This window comes from Protopterus annectens, chromosome 10.part0 (assembly GCF_019279795.1).
Source record: "Protopterus annectens isolate FY-2018-M chromosome 10.part0, PAN1.0, whole genome shotgun sequence".
Classification (NCBI taxonomy): domain Eukaryota; kingdom Metazoa; phylum Chordata; order Ceratodontiformes; family Protopteridae; genus Protopterus; species Protopterus annectens.
The window spans coordinates 1,571,897,961-1,571,919,494 of NC_056744.1; the positions used below are offsets into that span (position 1 = coordinate 1,571,897,961).

The window sequence follows — 21,534 nt, forward strand, 5'->3', positions numbered from 1 at the left end:
GCAACAGCTATGGATTTGTACAGAATTTGGAGGTGAACTCCTGAGAGAGGGTTGAGGACAACAGTAATGTGTTGTTAAGCCTATTAGACCAGATTACATGTGTCCAGTGGACACGTTCAAAATGGACAGCTATGTATAGGGCAAAATGTTTTTGTGGGAACAGATTGGCCTTTTTTTTTTTAATATGGTGAGAGTAGGATGTTGGGGAAGGATACTAGGTATATTTGGTGAGGTAGGTTGGGTAGGAAGACAGACAACACAGACAAGACAACAGACAGGGGCATTATATGACACATGTGGGGGGGTAAACACCTTGGATGGGGAGGGTGGTTGGGAATCAGATGCCCATGAGCCCCAAATGGATTCAGTCAGACTGAGGTCCCCACCCATGAGCAGTCACCACTGCACCTTCACGGACCCAAAGGTGGCTGTGCTGGAGGCTTAGCAGGAGGGGTAGGCTAACCTTATAGATGCACCACACAGCCCTCAAGCTGGCATAGCAGATCTCTGAACTCCTTTCAAAGCTCACTACGCACCAATCCCTGGACCTGACAACTGCTGATAGTGTCCTGTCCATGCCCACTCCTGGGGGGGATGGGCCCCAGCCCCCGAGGTGGTTCCACCCGAAGGTGGTGCAGGACCAGCGGATGAGGAGTTCCCAGGTTGGGTCCCAGACATGCAGGGGCCCGTTGCCATGGCCAGTTGAGGAGGATCTGTTGGGAACGGCCTTCCCAGACATGCTATAGTGTTGCAGTTCTATAACATATGTTGGTTAGTCATAAAAAACACATTCTGGGATTAGTTATAACAGCATGCATAGGTATTCCCATTAACTCAAAACACCAAATTTGGAACAGTTGCATAGCTAACAGAACACATGCATATATGAACCACAGTGGGCATTATAACGGCATACAGGTTACATTGATAAGCAACAGGCCACCAATGACAGTATTTGCACAGGGAACATTAATAGTCAAACACTTCAATACTTGTAGAACAATAGGACACATGTCCCAACAGTAGGTTTGGTGTTAAACATACCCATTGAATTATGTGTTTAGATTATTGGTACAGGTTGGGTGGAGGAGAGATAGAGATGTCAATTAACATCTGTATAGGCTTCAATTGCTCACAGCTTTAATGATCACTGCTCAAATCATTACTCTCCAGGTGTTACCTCATTTTACATCACCCTATGGCTTTGAGTTGGGCAGTGGTATGTTTGTACACAGTGTGTAATTACAGCCTTCTTCCAGCTACTTTATACATTTTCTTACTTGGCAGACCTGAGAAGGAAATTTCTGTTAACACTACCTGACTGTTTCTATTCCATATTCACATTGTCAGGGTTACATATGTGCACTCATAGTGTGTGTGTGTGTGTGTGTGTGTGTGTGTGTGTGTGTGTGTATTTGTGTGTGTGTATTTGTGTGTGTGTGTGTGCTACTGCCATACTCTGCCATGATTTATATCGGTCACCCTGAGTGTGGGCAGCAGTGACCACTAGCTATCATAGCGTGACACTTGAGGGACATTTCTTGGAGGAGACTACTTGGTGTATGTACTTATCTTGCTGTCATTTGCAGCATTGGGGTTGGACGGTGGGTACTGTACACAGTGTATAATTACAGCCTTCTTACAGCTAATTTATACCTTTTTGTACCTGGCAGACCTATGGAGAAAATTTCTGTTACTGCTACCTGACTATTTCTACACATTCACATATTCCAGAGTGAAAATATGCATACAGCTTACTAACTCTCCCGGGATTAGAACCGTGCCTGTTTGTGCATAAAATAGAACAAAGTTGGTGTTTTATCAGAATGAGCTCTTGAGCAACTGCTGTCTCTCATTTGACTATTTTCTGCCTAAAACTCTCTTGGTTGTATAATCTGACCTTGTGATTCTGACGTTCCTGCATGGCAGATACTTCTTATACTGTATATTCATGCTTTCACATAGCACAGTCTGGAAAACACTGGTTAACACAACATTACTATTCAGGTATCAGATCTTGGTGCATGGAACTTTTCATATAGGTAATCTCCTGTTTTACAACTCCACAATCTTTGTCAGATGAGCCTTGATTATTTAATGCTTTCAGAGCTATAGTTGCTGTGCAGAAACTGTACACATTTCAATTCATACCACCACATACCAAAGTAAACATGACCAGTCCAGGGTTTTGACTTTTATTGACAGGTATTGACACTTTTACTGACATATACCCTGTACATAACTATTACTCTGCCAATGTCTCATTTATTCAGCACAAACAACACCCATTTTAAATACTGACAGGTGACATTCTACTCCTTTCTATATATTTGCAATGAATACTACAAGCTAGATTTGTACTCACCAGCCTTGTGGTGCAGCCTTAGCAGTGTGCTGGCATGGGCGTCCATGTTTGCGACCCTCTCATCAGCAGCTGGACAGGAGATAAAGAAACATTTATGCATACCTATCCATCACATACACAGGCTGGACTTTGGAAAACACTTACTCATACTGATACTTAACACACAGCTGGGACATTCCCTGCATGTGCATCTTGGACCCACCTGACCAACAGCTCCCTCTTCCTATGCTTCAAGTATGCAAAGTGGTGCCTGACCTACTCACCAGTCCAAGGGATGCCAGTGGCACTGGTGAGGTCACGTGTGAGACAGTCCCAGGCCTCCGCTTTGTATTGGGAGCCCTGGTACTGGTCCTGCAGCAGTCTACCATCATGGTTTTCTACTAGGAGCTCAACCATGACCCTGGATTCCTGAATGCCACAGCACTGCACCCAAAAGCACACACCTTCACCAACACCAGCCCTAGTGCCTGCAGTGGGGAGCTACAACTGGTTATGAGCTGTATTCCTGCCTGCGAGGTTTAAATAGGGCTGATTTCCCACCATTTGCCATGATTAGATGGTTTTAAATATGCTGAGCTAAGCTAAGCGACGGGCAAACCCGCTTAGCAAAAATAAGCATTGCTTAAAGGGGTAGATGCTAAGCAATGCTTACCAGTGCGCATATCTGCTTAGCTATGCTGATTATTGCTAAGCATAGAAATGTAAACAATGCTTACTCCAACTAAGCACAGCTGAGCACAATTTAGCATTGTTCAGCTTTCATTTTATGGACTATTATTATTATTATTATTAATTATTATTATTATTATTATTAATAATATTATTATCATTTTATGTGCTTTCATTATATTCTTTTGTGGCTATACTGTATGGGACACTTGTGTTTACATGGGGGTTTCATATCTGTACTACAGTGACACCTCACATTTGGAACTGCTACACTATTCTGGTTTACAAATATATATTATTCACTACCTATTTCTGGGATAATATACTTTTAGTGCTGTTTTCACAACCCAAATGTATGTCACTATTTAGTGACTTCAATCCTTAGATCATCACAATGATTTGCCAGATGAGAGCACATTTTATGAGGGAAAGGCCAAAAATATAAGGGAAAACTCTGGACATTCTGTGAACATCTGGCCAGTTGAGAGCTACGTTGCGGGGGCTGTGCTTCTGTATTTTGTCATGGACACTGTTAGTTGCTTTAGAATTGCTGTATGGCAATTCTAGAGTGTAGGGGGCATGTGTGTTGTGCAAGCAATGCTTGGACACGTCCCCTGTGCTCGTACATGGCTCATGTCCGTGTAGTGAATACAGCAATACTCCTTCATTAATATGCAAGGCTCGCTGCTGTTCTACATGGTCACGATCCGCTCCATGCAGGAATAGCACTATTCCTGCATGGAATTTAATTAATCCAGGGGAATAGCTTTATAAGGGGAGAATGTCTGATTGAAACAGGGAAAACAGCAACATGAGACAGCCATTACACTTCTATCGAAGGACCACTGACTGCCTGGAAAAAAACAATTTGGACAGTAACTGCTGAGTTGAATAAAGTCTGTTTATTACAATACTGCTGTAAGGGTCTTTCCCTAAAAATTCTCTTACGCTGTTGTGTATGTCACATAACTGTGTTTATTATTATTTTTAACTATGACTGCATTCTCTAAGCTCTGGGTTTATCTGAAATATTCTGGACTATGCTAATATGAAAAAAAGGAAGAACTCAGTGCATAAAATTGAATTGTTTCTATTTTCATAGCTCTTGCATTTATTTTTGGGAGGACACATCTAACATTTTACTAGCTTGAATATGTTTGTGGCTACTGGGACCCCTTCAAATGTGCAGGCCTCTTTTTTGCTGAGTCTAAGGGATATGCTGTGATATTGTGAGCTTCACTTGCATAGGCAAGTGAATATATAAATATATATATATATATATATATATATATATATATATATATATATATATATATATATATATACACACACACACACACACACACATATATATATATATACATATATATGTGCGTGTGTGTTTGTGTGCATGTGTGTGTGTGTGTGTGTGTGTGTGTGTGTGTGTGTGTGTGTGTGTGTGTGTGTGTGTGTGTGTGTGTGTGTGTGTGTGTGAAAATAATCAAAACTAATTAATGTACTGAGATAGATGACAACTCTATAGGACACAAAAGAAATCTGTGTTGACTTGGATACTCTGAAAAAATCATTTCTTGCTATGTAGTTTATGTATTTTAATATACACCATAGACCTCTTGTGTTTCTGTTGAAGAAAGCCTCTAAGGGTTGATATTCATGCCTGGCAGGGGCAGCTCGTGCTATAGGACTGCAGGACTGCAGCCCCCCCCACCTGTAGAAAGAAGGAAGAAAAGAAGATAAAAAAAATTGTGAGTCCCAGAACTCCACACATGCGTGCTTGGAGTTCCTGGTACTCACAGAACTCCAGACTGCTGTGTTAGGTATAGAGGAAAAAGGCATCTCTGCCCTGCAGCCCATAAGTCTGTGCGGTGACAACTGCACACAATTGAAGAACACTGGACTGCATCACCCGCAGGCTGGAGCCTCCAGCCTACTTTCACATGCCAGGAAAACAGAAACCAGCTGCTGCCAAGGAGGAAACCAGCTGTTAGCCTTGCACGGCTTCAGGACTGCTGCCGAGGAGGTGAAGAAGACTGGATTTAGCTGCTGCTGAAGAGGAAACCAGCCGTTAGCCTTGCATGGCTTCAAGACTGTGAGGAGAAAACCAGCCGTTGGCCTTGCACAGATTCAGGACTGGATTTAGCTGCTGCCAAGGTACGGAGACTGTGCTGAGGAAGGTGTGTGTGTGTGTGTGTGTGTGTGTGTGTGTGTGTGTGTGTGTGTAACTGGTGGCTAAAGAGAACACATGGTGGTTGGCAGAGAATACTCAGGCTTGAACCTTGTACCTTGGGTGCAGGTGGAAAGGGCCTGAATTCCCTACCCACCACCATTTGTAAAAAATGTGCAGATTTTTGCCTCATATTTGTTCTGCTCCTCATAAAATCTGTGGTTTATGTATCTTCAGTTTTCCTTGCAAAGTCAATAGTGCAGTGGTGCACTGGTAGCATTATTGCTTGACAACTATAGGTTCTCTGGTTTGATTCTTGGCTGGGGTGCCTTCTGTATGGACTCTGCATGTCCTCCCATCTTACAAAGATATGTGTCTGGAGTGTTTCTCCCTGCTCTGCTGAAAATTGGCTTTTGTTCCAAGTCAGACTCGTTTCCTGGTTAACAAATGTTTAAAAATAACAGGCATTTGAATTTCAGACTTCATATTCTTCAGAAAGTAAATGGTAACACAAAACATTTTTATTCTAGCAATTTTCTAAGTTTATAACATGGATATTTGAAATGTGTCCCTATTTTTGGGACTGTATTCCCCCATTATTGGCTTTGTCCAGGTATTTTGTGCTAAGGTTGAGAGATATGGTGAGAAATGAATTCACTGAATATGTTTGGGGGCTGTATTCCCCCATTACTGACTTTGTCCACATGTTTTTTGCTAAGAGGTTGAGAACTATGGCGAGAACTGAATTCACTGAATATGTTTGAGGGCTGTATTCCCCAATTATTGTCTTTGTTCAGGTGTTTTGTGCTAAGAGGTTGACAGCTATGGTGAGAACTGAATTCACTAAATGGTAGCCATTTAAGTTTCAGTCTTCCTCTTTTTCACAAAATAGCTGATTTGGCATAGTGGTATGTTGGTCTGACTGTTTTGCACAGGGTCCCCTGGGTTCAAGAATTGGCAGTGAAATGTATGGTGATAACACAGCATTTTATTCTAGCAACTTTACAACATTATACAAGCCATGTTTAAAATGTGTTCCTGGTTTTTGGGCTTTTGTCCCCCCCCACCCAATACATTTTGGCTTTTTCCAGATTTCTTGTGCTGCAAAGTTCAGAGATACAGCTGAGTGTCGAGTAGATTTTACAAGGAGCTGAGAGCTGCAGGGGAACAAAAGTTTAATGCTGCTTATGCTGAGTCTGCTTGCATTGTTAATAGCACAACAGGTAGTGTACTTGCTTTTGATGCAGAAGGCTGTGGGTTCCACTACCACAGTTGGTAGATGCATTGCTGATACTGTACTGTGTTGTAAAGGGGGTGGATGCTGCAGTCCTTTTTGGTGAAGATACCTAGTAACTATGAACCTGTTATTAGTTTGCCATCCATTCCTTATTGCGATATTAGTAGCTTATCATTTTTTTAATGCAACATAGGCAATTTATTCCTCAAGGGCAACAGACACTTTGTAGATGAAACAATGACATATAAAGTTGTTGGCTAGCAGCAACCTCTTAATTAGTTACAGATTTCTTTAATGTGGAATTATTTAGATGACTTTTACTTCTTAAGAGATTGTGCATATTTACTGATACTTGTGGACTGTAGAAGTTTGAGTAGACTTTTATGATGGAAATGTTCTGAATTGACAGTTTTGTCATTGGTGCATGCATTTTGTTTCATTGTTTACTGGAAAATGTTCAAAACAATAAATTTAAAATGCCCTCTAACGCCTGTACTGTATCGTACAAATAATATAATTTAATACAATCAGGAAGGTGTATCAAAGAGCACATGTATGTTTCGTGTTCAAGGGGCCTATAATTTGAAAACAGACTAAAGTTAATCTTTATCTGCCACTGGCAAAATGTATTTTCTTTGAATGTGGGTTTTAATGCTGTTTCAATGAATGTGAGTTTCAAGGGCAGAGAAGTTTTAATTCTAAGTCTATTTTCATTGTGAGACTGCATTGCTTTGTTTAGCATATATCTATTAGGGTTTGTGCTGTGATATCTATAAGGGTTTGTGCTGTAAAATGCAAAATAAAACTTGCAAATGAACTCCACATCATTGGAGAAGTAAAGCAGTATGCACATTACAGTATTTATGGTAAATGTGGCGAAATAACCAAGGAATGGGGCATTGGAATGGCTGCAGGGGGGAGGCTCCATTTGCCCATGATTTTGTGAGGGGGAAGGGCAGCAAACTCAGACAGCCCCAGCTGAACTATACATCTCAACTGTCCAGATTTTTGCAGAATGAATAGATATTTGCTTCTTATTTTTGGTTTGCTCCTCATAAAATTTGTGGTTTTCTGGCAAATCCATTAGGAATGAAGTCACTGAATGACAGGCATTGAGTTTCAGACATCATAACCTTCAGAAAAATGCATGCTAAAGCAAGACCTGTTATTCTATTAACCTGTCTTAAGTTTATACAGGAGCAAGTTTTAGTACTGTTTGTATGTTCCCCCAATATATTTGGCCTTGTCCAGATTTCCTGCATTAAGAGGTTGAGAGGTACGTGCAAATTGCTTTATAGAATTAGGAATATCCAAACCTCTCAACTATCCCCAATTTTGGCTCAAAATGTTGCTCTCCCCCTAATAATCCCTCCTCAAAATGGCAGTTTTGGAAGAAAATGTGGAGGGTTTACAATTATATATAACTGTAATGATCAGAGTTATAGATTACTTTTATTTCAGAAATGCATGTAGATGTTCTTATTTTGTTAGCTCCTCAAGTTAACAGTGTTAATATTAAAAAGGTGTCCCTTTGTTGACAGGTTCCCAGCTGTATTGTGTGGCAATTTTATATTTTTGCATCACATTTTTGGTCTGTTTTTTCATAAAATTGTGGTTTTCTGGAAAATTAGCGGCAAATCATTAAAGATTGAAGTTAGAAAATAATGGCAGACATTTGAGTTTCAGATTTCGTACCCTTCAGAAAATTCATACAAATGCAAGACCTACTACTGTTCTATTATCTTTCTAAGTTTATAAGTGCAATATTTAAAAATTGTCCTTATTTTTGGGCCTGTGTCCCACTTCTATGTATGGCTTTGTCCAGATTTCTTGCTCTGAGGTTGAGAGGTATGAGTGTCAGAGCCATCACCGTCAACCAGAGACATTTCAAATTGTGACATACTTGTTGCACCCCACTCCCCATTGTAGTGGCTCTGGATGTGTCCAAGGAAGGCAAGGAGCAGTTATGCAGTGTAAGTGTGCACAGTATTCCCCCATCCAAGGTAAACCACAAGTACGACCATGGCTCTTCATCTGTCCTTGATTTTGCAGAATGTTCTGGTTTTCTGTCATATTTTTATACTGTTGATTTATGCTTATTATTTAGAAAATGCATGCTGTCACAGTGCCCTGTTGCTCTGTGTTTAAGTAGCAATGCTTTAATGACCATCAGGTAAGCTTGTCAGAGATTGTAAGATGCAAGTAAGCTTTAATAAGCATACTGTTAAAGAATTACCAGCATTGAAAGCCTTTTCATTGTTGCCATGCAGAGAATATTTACATAACTAGATAACGTATAAGCCTTAGGTATTGAAATGCATATGACCGTATTTGTAATAAAGGACAGGATTACTGTATTTTCAGAAGCTCATTACATTTGTTGGAGACTTGCAGTCATCTTTGCAGGCTTTACCTGTAAACTAAACAGAATGCTAATCTATCATGTGTGGTATATAACTTGTGCAGTAATCCTTTAAACAATTTATGTTGAGCTTGTTTCTTGTTTGCTGTTCATTTTTTACTTTGATCATGTCTTCCCATGAAACAAGTAGATAGTTGTTGTCAGGCAGCAGGTCTTTTTTGGATAAGAAACATTTTTACAAGTGGGGGTATCACAGATATTGTTACTTTCAGCATGTTACTTGGTAATTTTATAAAGCTGAATATAAATTATAATTAGAACTGCAGTGCAAGGAGAAGTGGTTTGAGTTGAGTGCTGCTTGTTTATTTTTATACTTGATTTTGACTGGCATTTCAGTAATGTATTTAAAAAGTAATTTATTTTTCATGCCTCACAACCTGTGTTTCCATCTAGATATTAAGTAAATTGTCATGTAACCAATGCATTGAAATATTTTTTTCTTCTACACTTCATTTTGTCTTGATTGGACTCTCATAATGACTGGCACCCAGGGCAGCGAATGTAATTAAAGTTCCAGTTGTTGTGGTTTTGAGCATAGCTCCACCCCTTTTGAGTCAACCACACCCCTTCCTGTTGGCCCCACACATTCAGCTGTCTCCTGCAGCCCCTCTTTAATTTGAAGTCACCAGCCGCCACTGATGCCTGGCCAAATAAAATTGAGTACTTATGGATTCAATCTCTGTGTAAATCAATTCGTGAGGAGTTTCAGACAGAACCATTGATTTAAACTGCTTGGAATAGGAATGGTGGACAGTGGGGAGGTAATTATATTTTCCTATTATTATTATTATTATGATTATTATTATTATTATTATTATTGTGACAACCGTCTTCTGGGCCAGTAATCAAGGGGCCTCAATCCTCACCACTGGCACCTGTGGGGGGGGGGTTCACTGGGAGGATAACAAATGCACACACAGTATTTCCAGATGCGACTCTCTAAAATGTACAACTGTTTTGCTTAGCAAATGGGTTAACTATTGTGGAATAGAGTTTTAAAACAATGTTAGTAGCACAACAGGTAGCATACTTGTGTCATGATGCAGAAGGCTATAGGTTCTACTACTTCCACAGCATATACATTTGTATTTTAAGGTGCTTCAGTCCTGAGTATGTCCTTCTTTGGATAGAGATGCCTATTAACCATGAACCTATTTTTCATTTTGCCATCCACTTCCTATTTCAACATACCAGCTTACATTTTTTAATGTAACATATGCAATTTATTCTTCAAGGGAAGCAGGCACTGAATTTGTAGACGAAAGCATTGAAATATAAAGTTGTTTTCTATCAGTAACCTCTTCATTAGATTCAGATTTCTTTAATGTGGAATTATTCAGATGACTTTTACTTCTGCAGAGATTGTGCATATTGACTGATATTGGTAGATTGTAATGACAGAATTTTGAGAGGCCTTTTATGGTTGAAATGTTCTGAATTGGGCAGCTTTGTTATTAGTGGTTCATATGTTTTGTTTCATTGTTTACTGGAAAAATGTTTAAAACTAAAAATTTAAAATGTGGTCTAACAAGTGCTGCTGTATTATACAAGGGATATAATTTAATTAATATATTTTATAATTGAATAAATCAGGAAGGTGAATCAAAGACATTTTGCATGGTCCTAAATATGTGCAAGAGGCCTATGATTTGAATACAGCTCCAAGGTAAATTTAATGCACCACTGACCAAATGCATTTTCTTTGACTGTGGGTTTCAGTGCTGTTTCAATGAATGAGTTTCAAAGGCAGAGAAGTTTTAATGCTAAGTCTGTTTTCACTGTAAGACTGTACTGCTTTGCTTAGCAACTGTCTATCAGTGTTTATGTTATAAAATTTGAAATAAAAGTTGTAAATTAAATCCAAATATCTGTAATCACTATAGAAGTAAAGCGTAAAACAGTATGCACACAGAGTTTTTAACACTGGAGGCAATGTGTTTTGGGGACTGTTAATGATTTTCTTTCTTTAACATAATCTGGGAGGGTCAAACAAATGCTGGTGATCAATGTCTTTTGGGGGCTGTTGATGACTTTCAATTTTTTAATATAATATCCTGGCAGGAGTCAAAGATATGCTAGGAATGCAGTGTGTTCTGGAGAGCCATTTGTGGATGACATCTGTTCTTTGGGTTTATATTAGAAGCACAAAAGTACTTTTAAGCGAACATGTAAAGAGCGACACATATTCATATAACCGCATTTAAGCGATTAGATGAATATGTCACAGGGCAAGAAGGTAGTTGGCCAACTACACTGAGTTGCCCTTTCCTTTGGTATAGTGTGGTCTCTAAGTTGGTATGTTTAGTTTGGGGGGTGTGGGGGATGAAGCCCCCACCTGATAATAGTTTTTAATTTTTATTATTTCCAACGGCCACGTGAATTTTTTTCACTAGGAGAAAATTTGATCCTGTGGCCGTTCACTATTTACAGATTTTGTGTATTATATGTCGACTTTTATGTAGTCGCACATATGCGCTTTCATTGTTATGATATAGACCCATTTATTTTTAACCTAGTATCTTTTGCAGGGTTAGTCAAGATAAATTAGAATGGTTTATCAATGTTTTGTTGTTACTTTTGCATGAGTAAAGTGTGTATGGGTGAACTGAGGTAAGATCACATGCAAGTTCTGTTGGCTATGCGATGTGAAAGAAATACAGTAATGTAACCGCGGTCTTTTATTTTCATTATTTTAAACATAGTAGGCTGAAAGCAGATTATCTGGGTAGGCAGTTGGGATGGGGCAATGCTTATGTGCAAATGGAATTACTGCAGTTCTAGCTTGCTTTGCAAGACTAATGTGCATTTGAGTGAATTAAGATCAACCATAAACTCTGAACTGAGTGTTATGTGAAAAAAAAAGAATACTTACCTTCATGATAGTATTGTCTTTTTTTTATTGTTTTTGTTTTTAACCTCATAAGATCAAATCAGATACTGTGTGTGGGGTAGGCACTGGGATTGTTGTAATTATATCTTTGCAAAACTGTAATACTTTTTTGTCTGTATTTTAAGATGAATGTAAAATATTAGCAAGTTAATGAGTATTTCTTTAACATAGCTTCATCCCTTTCTGGTTGGCCATACCCCTTTCTTGCTGACCACACCCATTCAGCTGTCTCCTGCAGTCCCTCTTTGATTTGAAGTCACCAGTCGCCACTGATCATAAGTATGAAAAAAATGTAAAGGGTTAAAAACAGCCTTCAAAACAGATAAACTGTTAACCAGAGCTGCTCTCTTCCTCTTTCCTTTACTTGTTTTACCTTACAGTTTTATCCATCATGCTTAGGTTAGCATTTATCTAATGATGGTCTACAGATAGTGGTCTGTACTGTGGTTATTTTGCTGTGCAGGTAGTATCTGTAAATCTTGGTTAATGTTACATTCTGTGTCTTCATATAATTATTTTATTTTGACATGTATGTTATCTATTTTTGGCCTCCCCATCTAACTATGCAGCTCATCTTACTATCCTTTTGACCGATGCATTAACCACTTTGGCAAGTTGTAGGAAGGAAGTTGAACTATTGTGAGACATCAGCTTAACTGGATCAGTTTTAATGTATACCTTTACTTCAAACTTGTGTCTCAGAAATGACTTCAAGGTTCAGAGTGCAAGCAGCTCAGCATGGGAACATTATTCACTGAAAGTAATGGCTGTCCCCTCAAAGCCCTGCTCTCTCAGAATCCAGTGCTTCTACTAGGTTTCCTGGTCTTCAACAGACAATTTCCTACTAGGATGTGTGACCCCAAGACACAGATACCTCACGGAGGGTAGGGCTACCTAATGATGGCAACTTCATCTAGTCCCCTCTTCAAGCTCCTCCAGTCCCTGGGCTACTAATCAAAGCCAGTTTATCTGGGTCATAGTTAGGGCTCCAACCCTCTATGGCATGGGGCTGACTACATTTTGATCAGCATCTTTGTATGTATGTTCAGTGGTGTTTAGTTTCATGAATTATCAATGGAGTATAGTTACCAAGATATTTGGAGAAATATTTGCCTGGGGTACCAAAGCTGGTCATAACAGTTTCATCCAAGAAAATTACAAGAGAACTCTACTAGCAAGAAAATCAGAAGTAAAAAAATAACTGCCATGGTAGGAGTTCTGTAGTGCAATGAAGGGATCTGAGAACTCATCAAGTGAGGATAAGGGAAGGACAGGAAGCACTGCTTAACTGAGACATGCAAAGAAGCTTGATGGTGGGAGGAGCAGGAGCATAGAGGAAGTGGGTAGGGATTAGGAACACAGAGTCAGAGGAACAGAAGGAAAAGTAGGAATAAAAAGGATGATGCAACTGCAAGGCAGGAACATTATGGTTCTCACTGAACTGTTTTTTGGTGAAAACAGATACGTTAAATAAGTAAAGCTTGTAGAAGTCTGCATATCATAAAATATTTTACCCCAGATGGGGACCAACATCAATATAACTGACTGTGAGCCTGCAACGTTAGTAGCTAAATAGACGAGTAAATGCAAACATGCATATGTAAAAATATATTCACTCACAGTAGCTATGATGGAAAACAGTTCATGTGAAGAAGTAAAGCAAGTGAAGGTTAAAAATGTTAAAAGGTGGTAAATGAAATGCCATATAGTCCCATGGCCAATGTTTATATAACAAATTCCTAGACCCTGAGTCATAAACAACAAAAAGTGACAGGGACCCCATATCAGTTATCAAGACACAGCATACTAGAAAATGCAATGTGAATGTCGAAAAAACAGGTTATATGCTGTTTAAGTATATGGTTTAAAAAGATAAAGCCTTGACTATGGCCCAAGTGACCCAAATTTGGATGCTTGACAACACAGACAGGGTGGACATACCTGTACTAGTGGAGGGAGGTTGTAGCTCCAATCCAGCTTATAATATTGATTTTCTATCCTTTTCCCACTGTTTTGGGACCATAAAATTATATAAATATATAAGTATGTCTTGCGCCCCATGGGTATGCAAGGAGTTGCCTCCTGTAAAAGCACTGAACAGTATGAGTAGGTAGGTAGGTGAAATTTGTTCTCACCCAGCAGTGATCAAGCAACCTTATTTGTGAATGACTCATAAAGAAGTTTAAGAGAATTATGGAAAGTGCTGGAAGGACTACCATTTGTTCAGTGCATTGCGTTATGACAGAGACGGCGACAGAGTGGACAAGATCTGAGATTCTAAAAAGCTGGGTGCAGATCATCATCATCATCATCATCATCATTCCCCTTTTTCCCATTTTCTACATGGGGTCAGGGTGTCACTCTCCTGTCTTCTTTGACACTCATACCTGACTGTCACAGGTCTTCTCTGATGCAATCCATCCACCTCTTTGCTGAATGCCCTTGTTCCCTCTTGCCTTCTTCCTGTCTGTCCCAAATTATTTTTACCAGATTGTCTTCTGCTTTTATGAACATGTGCCTGAACCACTGTAATCTGTTCTGTTTGACCTTTTCTGCAATTGGAGCTACTTTGGCTTCTGCTCTTATGTCCACATTTCTCCATCTGTCCCAAAGGGTGTATCCTACCTCCGATCACCAGCACTTCATTTTTATCTGCTCTGCCTTTACTGCTCAGGTTTCTGTACCATACAGTAGTACTGTTTTGTATAATTTATTTTTCAGCTTATTTGGTATTCTTCTGTCATATACTACACCTGACACTCTTTGCCAGTTGGCAGCAGCCCATCTTATTCTGGATATGATCTCATTCAGACTTTCCTTCTCCTCAGCCACTTCTCCCGGATACTTGAAGCTGTTAAACTGTTCCACTATCTTCCCTTTTATCTCAGTTCTCAACTTCTTCTAAACTCCACCATTTGCTGCCATTACAACTGTCTTATCTGTGTTCATTTTCATCCCATGTGCCTTCAGTTTTGCATTCCATTTCCTTATCCTTTGCTGATGTTCTTGCTCACAGTCTGCCTGTAATGCCACATTGTCTGCATACAGCAACCTTATTGATCTGGCCCCTTCAATCCAGAGCTGGATCTAGCACTAGGCAACCTAGGCAGTTGCCTAGGGCCTGCTGGCTTGGAGGGAGCCTGATGGCTGAATGGGGGCTGCCACAACATTAACTTTTTAATTACAAAATAAATAAATTACATTTCTTCTTTAGGGGTGTCTGTTCTTTTTTAAGAATGCCCTCTGCATCTGTGTAACCCTGCGTGCGTCGATGCATACAGCTGCTGTTGTTTCTTCTATTCTGCATCTGTGCAAAATTTAAAGATATAACAAATGTAGAATTTATTTATAATAACACAAACATTTCTTCTGGATTTATACATTTATACCTGCCCCATAGTATTACAAAGGAAGGTAAGGCATGTGTGTGTGTGTGTGTGTGTGTGTGTGTGTGTGTGTGTGTGTGTGTGTGTGTGTGTGCGCATATCTGTGAAATGCCTTCTATGACAACTACCAGACTACTCAAAGTGCATTTTCAAGGAAATGAGTTTCAGTGCATCTTCAAGAAATTGTGAGCTTTGGTGCATTTTCAAGGAATTGTGAGCTTCGAGGGAACAGAAGTTTATTGCTGATCATGCTGTGTCTGTTTTCAATGTGCAACTGTTTTATTTAACAAATGGTCCTTAATATTTATGCTATAGTATTGAAAGCAGTGTTAGTAGCACAACAGGTAGCATACTTGCAACTGATGCAGAAGGCTGTACGTTCTACTCCCACACCATGTAGATAGATTGCTGATACCATGTTGTACTTTAAGGGAGGTGGGGAGTGCTGCATTCCTGAGTGTGTCTGCCTTTGGATAATATGCTTGATAACTATGAACCTGTTGTTAGTTTGCTATCCATTCCCTATTGCAGTATTATTAGTTTACCATTTTTAATGTAACCTAGGCAATTTATTCTTCAAGGGCAGCAGGCACGGAATTTGTAGATGACATACTGAAATATAAAGTTGTTTGCAAGAAGCAAGCTTTTCATTAGTTACAGATCTCTTTAATGTGGAATTATTCAGATGATTTACTTCTGCAGAGATTGTGCATATTGACTGATATTCAGTGGCATTTTATGGCTGAAATGTTCTGAAATGGGCAGTTTTCTAATTATTGGTTTATACATTTTGTTGCATTGCTTATTGGAAAAATGTTCAAAACTACAAATTTAAAACACACTGTCACATGTGGTGGTGTATTATACAAGGAATATAATTTAATACAATCAGGAAAGTGAATCAAATAACATGTGCATGTCTGCATGGTCCTAACAATGTGTGCAAGGGACCTATGGTTTGAAAATAGTCCAAAGGTAAATTTTTGTCCACTGCCCAGATGCATCTTCTCTGAATGGAGGTTTCAATGAATTTGAGTTTTAAGGGCAGAGAAGTTTACTGTTAATGTTAAGTTTATTTTCATTGTGAGACTGTATTGTTTTGTTTAGCAAATGTCTATCAGTGTCTGCCCTATAAATTTGAAATAAAAATTTTAAATTAAAACCAAATATCTGCAATAATTGTAGAAGTAAAGAAAAGAGTATGTGCACTAACAGGTTTGAACAGTGTTTATGGTGACTGGTGAGAAATAGCCAAGTAATGGGACACTGTAACAGCTGTGGGCAAGGGGGCTGGGGAGATTTGTTGCCAGGTGGGAGGGGTTTGCTGTGTGTGTGTGTGTGTGTGTGTGTGTGTGTGTGTGTGTGTGTGTGTGTGTGTGTGTGTAGGTGAGGCCCTGATACAGTACCCTGACTAGGGCCCCATTTGATCATGATCTGGCTCTGCTCTAACCTGTTTGCTAAAGTACCACGACAAGGCTCCTCAGTAGTTCACTCGAGTAGAATTTATTCACAATGCACCAAAAAACACGAACAAAAGTAAAAGTAACAGTAGTAAGTACTTAGCGCTTTCACCCTTGAGCTGACCCATAAATTTTAAGAACTGGAGCAAATTCTTAGCATTTTTAGTGGAACTACAAGTCGCCATCCACTAAAAATGCTAAGAATTTGCTCCAGTTCTTAAAATTTATGGGTCAGCTCAAGGGTGAAAGCGCTAAGTACTTACTACTGTTACTTTTACTTTTGTTCGTGTTTTTTGGTGCATTGTGAATAAATTCTACTCGAGTGAACTACTGAGGAGCCTTGTCGTGGTTTATCAGTTTCAACAGTTTGTGGATATACTGTTTGCCAATGTAGTCAGTCACCAGTATGAACAGTGATGGGCTCAGACATGAACCCTGGTGTACACCCACTCCCACGGGGAACCCATCTTTGAGACCAAACACTGTTCATACTTGAATCGTTGGATCCTTGTACATAGCTTGCACTAATTCTAACAATTATTCCGAGACTCTGAACCACTGATGGACTACCCAAATGAGCTTTCTGGGGACCTTGTCATATGCTTTATCCAAGTCTAGGAATGCCCAGTTGGACTCTTTCATCATCTCTAGCTTCTATTCAACTATCTGTCTCAGTGAAAACATCAAGTCAGTTGTGTTGCATCCTAATCTGAATCTGAACTGCTCATCTCGCATCTTACTTTCTACTGCTCTGTGTATTCATTTATGAATCACCCCCTCCAGAACTTTCATGCAATGTGACAGACGTTTGATACCTCTATATTGCCCATAATTGTGAATGTCCCCTTTCTTCTTGAACACTGGTATTAGTATGTTTATTGTCCAGTCAGCTGGGGTATACCTTTTGCACCACATTGCTATGAATACTCTGAGGAACCATTTCTCCCCTATGCCACCCAGAATCTTTATCAAATCTGCTGTGACCTAATCAGAACCTGCTGCTTTCTCTGACTTAATTTTCCTTAGTGCTATTCTTATATCTTCTATGATAGGCTTCTCCTCTTTTCTCATCATAGGCTGTGTCTGGGGCAGTACTTCTGTAGGGTTTTCTTCATTCAAAACCTGCTCGAAGTTCTCCTTCAATCTGGCTTTGATGTCCTGTGGACTGGTGAGCAGGTTGTTGCTGGCATCGCTTATGAAGGGTGTCTGATTATCTTCTTCATTTTTCTGTTTTTTCACTTGCAGCCTAACAGAGTTTCTTTGTGCCTCCTACAGAGTCACTTTCCTGAAGCCAGAAGAGTGCCTCTGATACCTTCTTCTTTGCGCAATTTCTTAGGCTCTTTGTCAACCAATTAGTATTCCTTCCTAGCCTGGTCTGTCTTTACTATCTCCCATTTTTTTGCACTCCTTTCTTTTGATGACTTCCTGGATGTCTGCATTCCAGCACCACCAGCTTTCCTTATGTGCCTTATTTACATACCTGGCTTGGCTGTATATCTGTTCTGTAGTCCTCACATGTACTATTTTGAGACGCTGCCATTCTTCTTCAATTCCACCTGTTTCCTCTTCTTCTACTTGAGGTACTAGAACCCTGAGTAATTCCTTGAACTGTTGTGCTTTTTCCCCAGTCAATGTCCAGGTCTTCAGCCTAGTTTCTGTTGAGGTTAGAACTTTCTATCACCTCTGCTTGCAGCTGATTGTGGCAACCAGTGCTTTATGCTGTGCAGTGACTGTTTCACTGGGGTTGACCTTGCAATCACTGATTCTACCCTAGAGCTCTTTCCTTACTAGGAGGAAGTCTACTTGAGTTGCATTTTGGCCACTCTTGTATGTGATCTTGTGACTGTCTATCTTTCTGACACCATGTATTAGCTACTATTAAGAATGGTCTCTATTTCTTTATTCCTGTTGCCTAAGCCATGTGGACCCAGGTAGTCCACATATCCTGCTCTGTCTGCCCCGATATGCACATTCAAGTCACCCATCAACACCAATTCATGTTGTCCTACATTATCTATTACATCATGCAACTGCTGTCTGAATGCACGCTTCTCCTCTTTATCCTGCTCTGGGGCGTAGGCTGAGATTATGAATATTGCCTTGTCATTAGGCTGGAGTCTGATTGCCATGAGTCTGTCACTAATTCTGACTCTCACCACAATTCCCACACTATTTCTAGTCTGTCCTCCTCCTGAGTAGTAGAGTCTGGATCCCAAACAGAGTCTACTACCCTGCACTACCTTTCCATCTTGTCTCCTGGATAAATAGGATGTTAAGCCTCCTCCTTACCATTGTATCATCCACTTCTAAGCCCTCAACCTACTTATCATCGTAAAATACTCATGTCCATTTGGTGACATTAGTCAGCATGACTAGTGTCATATCTTCTACCATCGAGTAGCTAGCTCTGCCAAAACATGCAGTCTGTGATCCGTGTTCTCCTAACATTAAGATACTGTGCAACAGAGTAGATGCCCAAGCAGTGGTTTATACAACTTTTCCCCATGGGGCACCATGTAGAGTCTATACTGCTGCTCACAGCTTCATTCTTTGGTGAGTATGGGATGAAAACACTCAGCATGTCTTTTAGAGGTGGGAGAAACCCCCACAGAGATATAAGGAGAACAGGCAAACTCCATATAGGTATTAGTCAGAGGTCAGGATCAAACCTTGTACCTTGTGCACAGGAAACAAAGACCTTAACCATTATGCCAACTGGTGTCTTTACAAAGATGCAATTCCCATTTAACAAAGGCTCAAAGTATATTTATTATTTGTTGACTGAGTTAGTCCTACTAAGCTAGTAGCCTCTTTTCAGGAGACACCCTAGATTTTATTTCTAATATTAGGGGAAATTTGGCCAGGGCATCAGTGAACTTCCTCCTTCTTAACTTCCTTGCTTACTCTTTTTGATAGGTGCCATAGGATCTTTAACATCCACCTGAATTACCACTGACTCAAGTGGAATGGACCTCAGTTTAATGCCTCATCTAAAGGATGGCACACTCAAAATATATTAAGGAACAGATTGGTATCTCTATACCAGCTGGTCTTTATTCAGTAGTGTGGCAAAACTATGGCCCTTTCACAGACTCAAAGGAATACAGAAAAGTGAGAATACACTGAATGAAAGGATGGAAGTCTGTGTGCCTTAATGGGAGATGGAGAATATCCTGAATTTCTTTTCAGAGAGTTCTTACAAGAGATGGGTGAGGGGAGAGGCTCAGTTCGGCATTTTATCAAAAGATTAGCATGTCTACAGTAGTTCCCATTCTCAAGAGCATTGCTAATTAGTATTACATTCCATTTCTTGTCTGACACCAGTTAAGATGGGCACATATGGAGCTTCTTGTCTTGGGCTTTTAAATTATCCAGTATTGTGTATTATGCAGTATACCTACTGGTTGTATCAGTTTACAGTGGAAGACCTTAGCTTTGAGGCTGACGTTTCTATGTCATTTTATACAACAGATTTATTAGTTTCCTTAGCATGATGGACTTTAAGGCTCAAGATGTGTGTTTGAATACCATCTACTCCTGTATACTGTTTAACACTCATGAGTCACTTCCACATTTTTTCCTGGATTTCTTCAGAGGATTATCTCACTTTTTAAGACAAGAAACATCTTTATTAAATTATCACTTATGACATAAGCAATCATATCCTTATATAAATGAAAACAAACCATAGTGACATATTATTTTCAGTTGCAAACATTATACATTACTTATAATCTGTCCAGTAATTGTCAGTCAAACATTACATAGCTCATTCAAATCCTGCCTTCTTTTAAAACTTATTCCTCCTGCTCCAAAACATTATTCTGCATGTATTGTTCCCACATTTCCCATTTTATTCCATGTAAATTGCTCATACTTTTTTCTAAAGATCCCATTTCAAGTTTGTTTTATATCTGTTACTATATTTACTATTTCCTAATACAGTTGGTTTAGACTTTGATTTCCATTTCTAGTAATTGTTTTTTTGGCACCCACCACAATTAGACTCAGCAAGGTCTTATTAGGTCTAGGCAATTCCGATTCTCTATCATAGCTCAAAAAATAATTTCCTTAGTTATACCAATTTGCTCACCCAATATTTATAACAGAGTAGTCTGCATGGAATTTTTAAGGTCTGCCAACTCATTACACTCACAGGAAATATGTTCCCAGTTATGTTTCTTCCCCCTCACACCTCCAGCATTTGCTATCTACCTAAGGAAAAATTATTTGCAGTCTACTTTGGGGTATAATAATACCCATGTAAGCACTTCCAAGCAAAGATTTTAAATCTTCTAGACTCTTGCATATTTGGAAGACATACCTATCCCCCCCCCCCATTGTTTCTTTGTGAATTGTTTATGCAGTCTCTTTTCCCAATCCTTTCTAACATCTTCTGATTGATTCTTATAGTTATCATGCAGTATTTTATTTGCTGTACTAATTATCCCTTTTTTTAACAGCAGCTTCTGTTCTATATTCTACTAAAAACTTTACCAGTGATGTTTTTTGCTTAGGATCTCCATATTTCTTTCTCTTTGCCTATACTCTGATATAAGTCCTTGATATTGATTTGGCTTCTTCATATTCTCTTACCTTTCCCTCTCTAATTATTTGCTCCCAGTACTTTAGTTCCTTTGCCAGTACTCTCCAATAAATTCTGGCCCCCTTTTGCTATTGTCTTTATCCCTAATTGCAGTAATCCCTATCAGTAGAACTCCTTTCTCCATTCCTGTGTTGGCTTTGCTCTTAGAATACTTTCTGCTTCTGTATGCTTATAATAGTCTGTATGGTTAGTCTCCCTAAGGATCTGCATCTAAAATCCCAGTCCCTCCTTGTTTCTTGAGTTCCCCTATGTATCATTATCATCCCTTTCCACTTTGAATTATAGCTTTCTGCTTGTTCTATGTACATGAGCCTTAACTGCGTAGCTCTGAAATA

At 39.4% G+C, this 21,534-nt stretch overlaps 1 protein-coding gene across 1 annotated transcript in view; it reads right to left on the reverse strand.

Moving 5' to 3' along the window:
* Positions 1 to 21,534, reverse strand: part of LOC122813744 (serine protease 27-like) — a 248,610-nt gene that overhangs the window by 45,055 nt on the left and 182,021 nt on the right. The gene's annotated exons all lie outside the window — the stretch shown is intronic.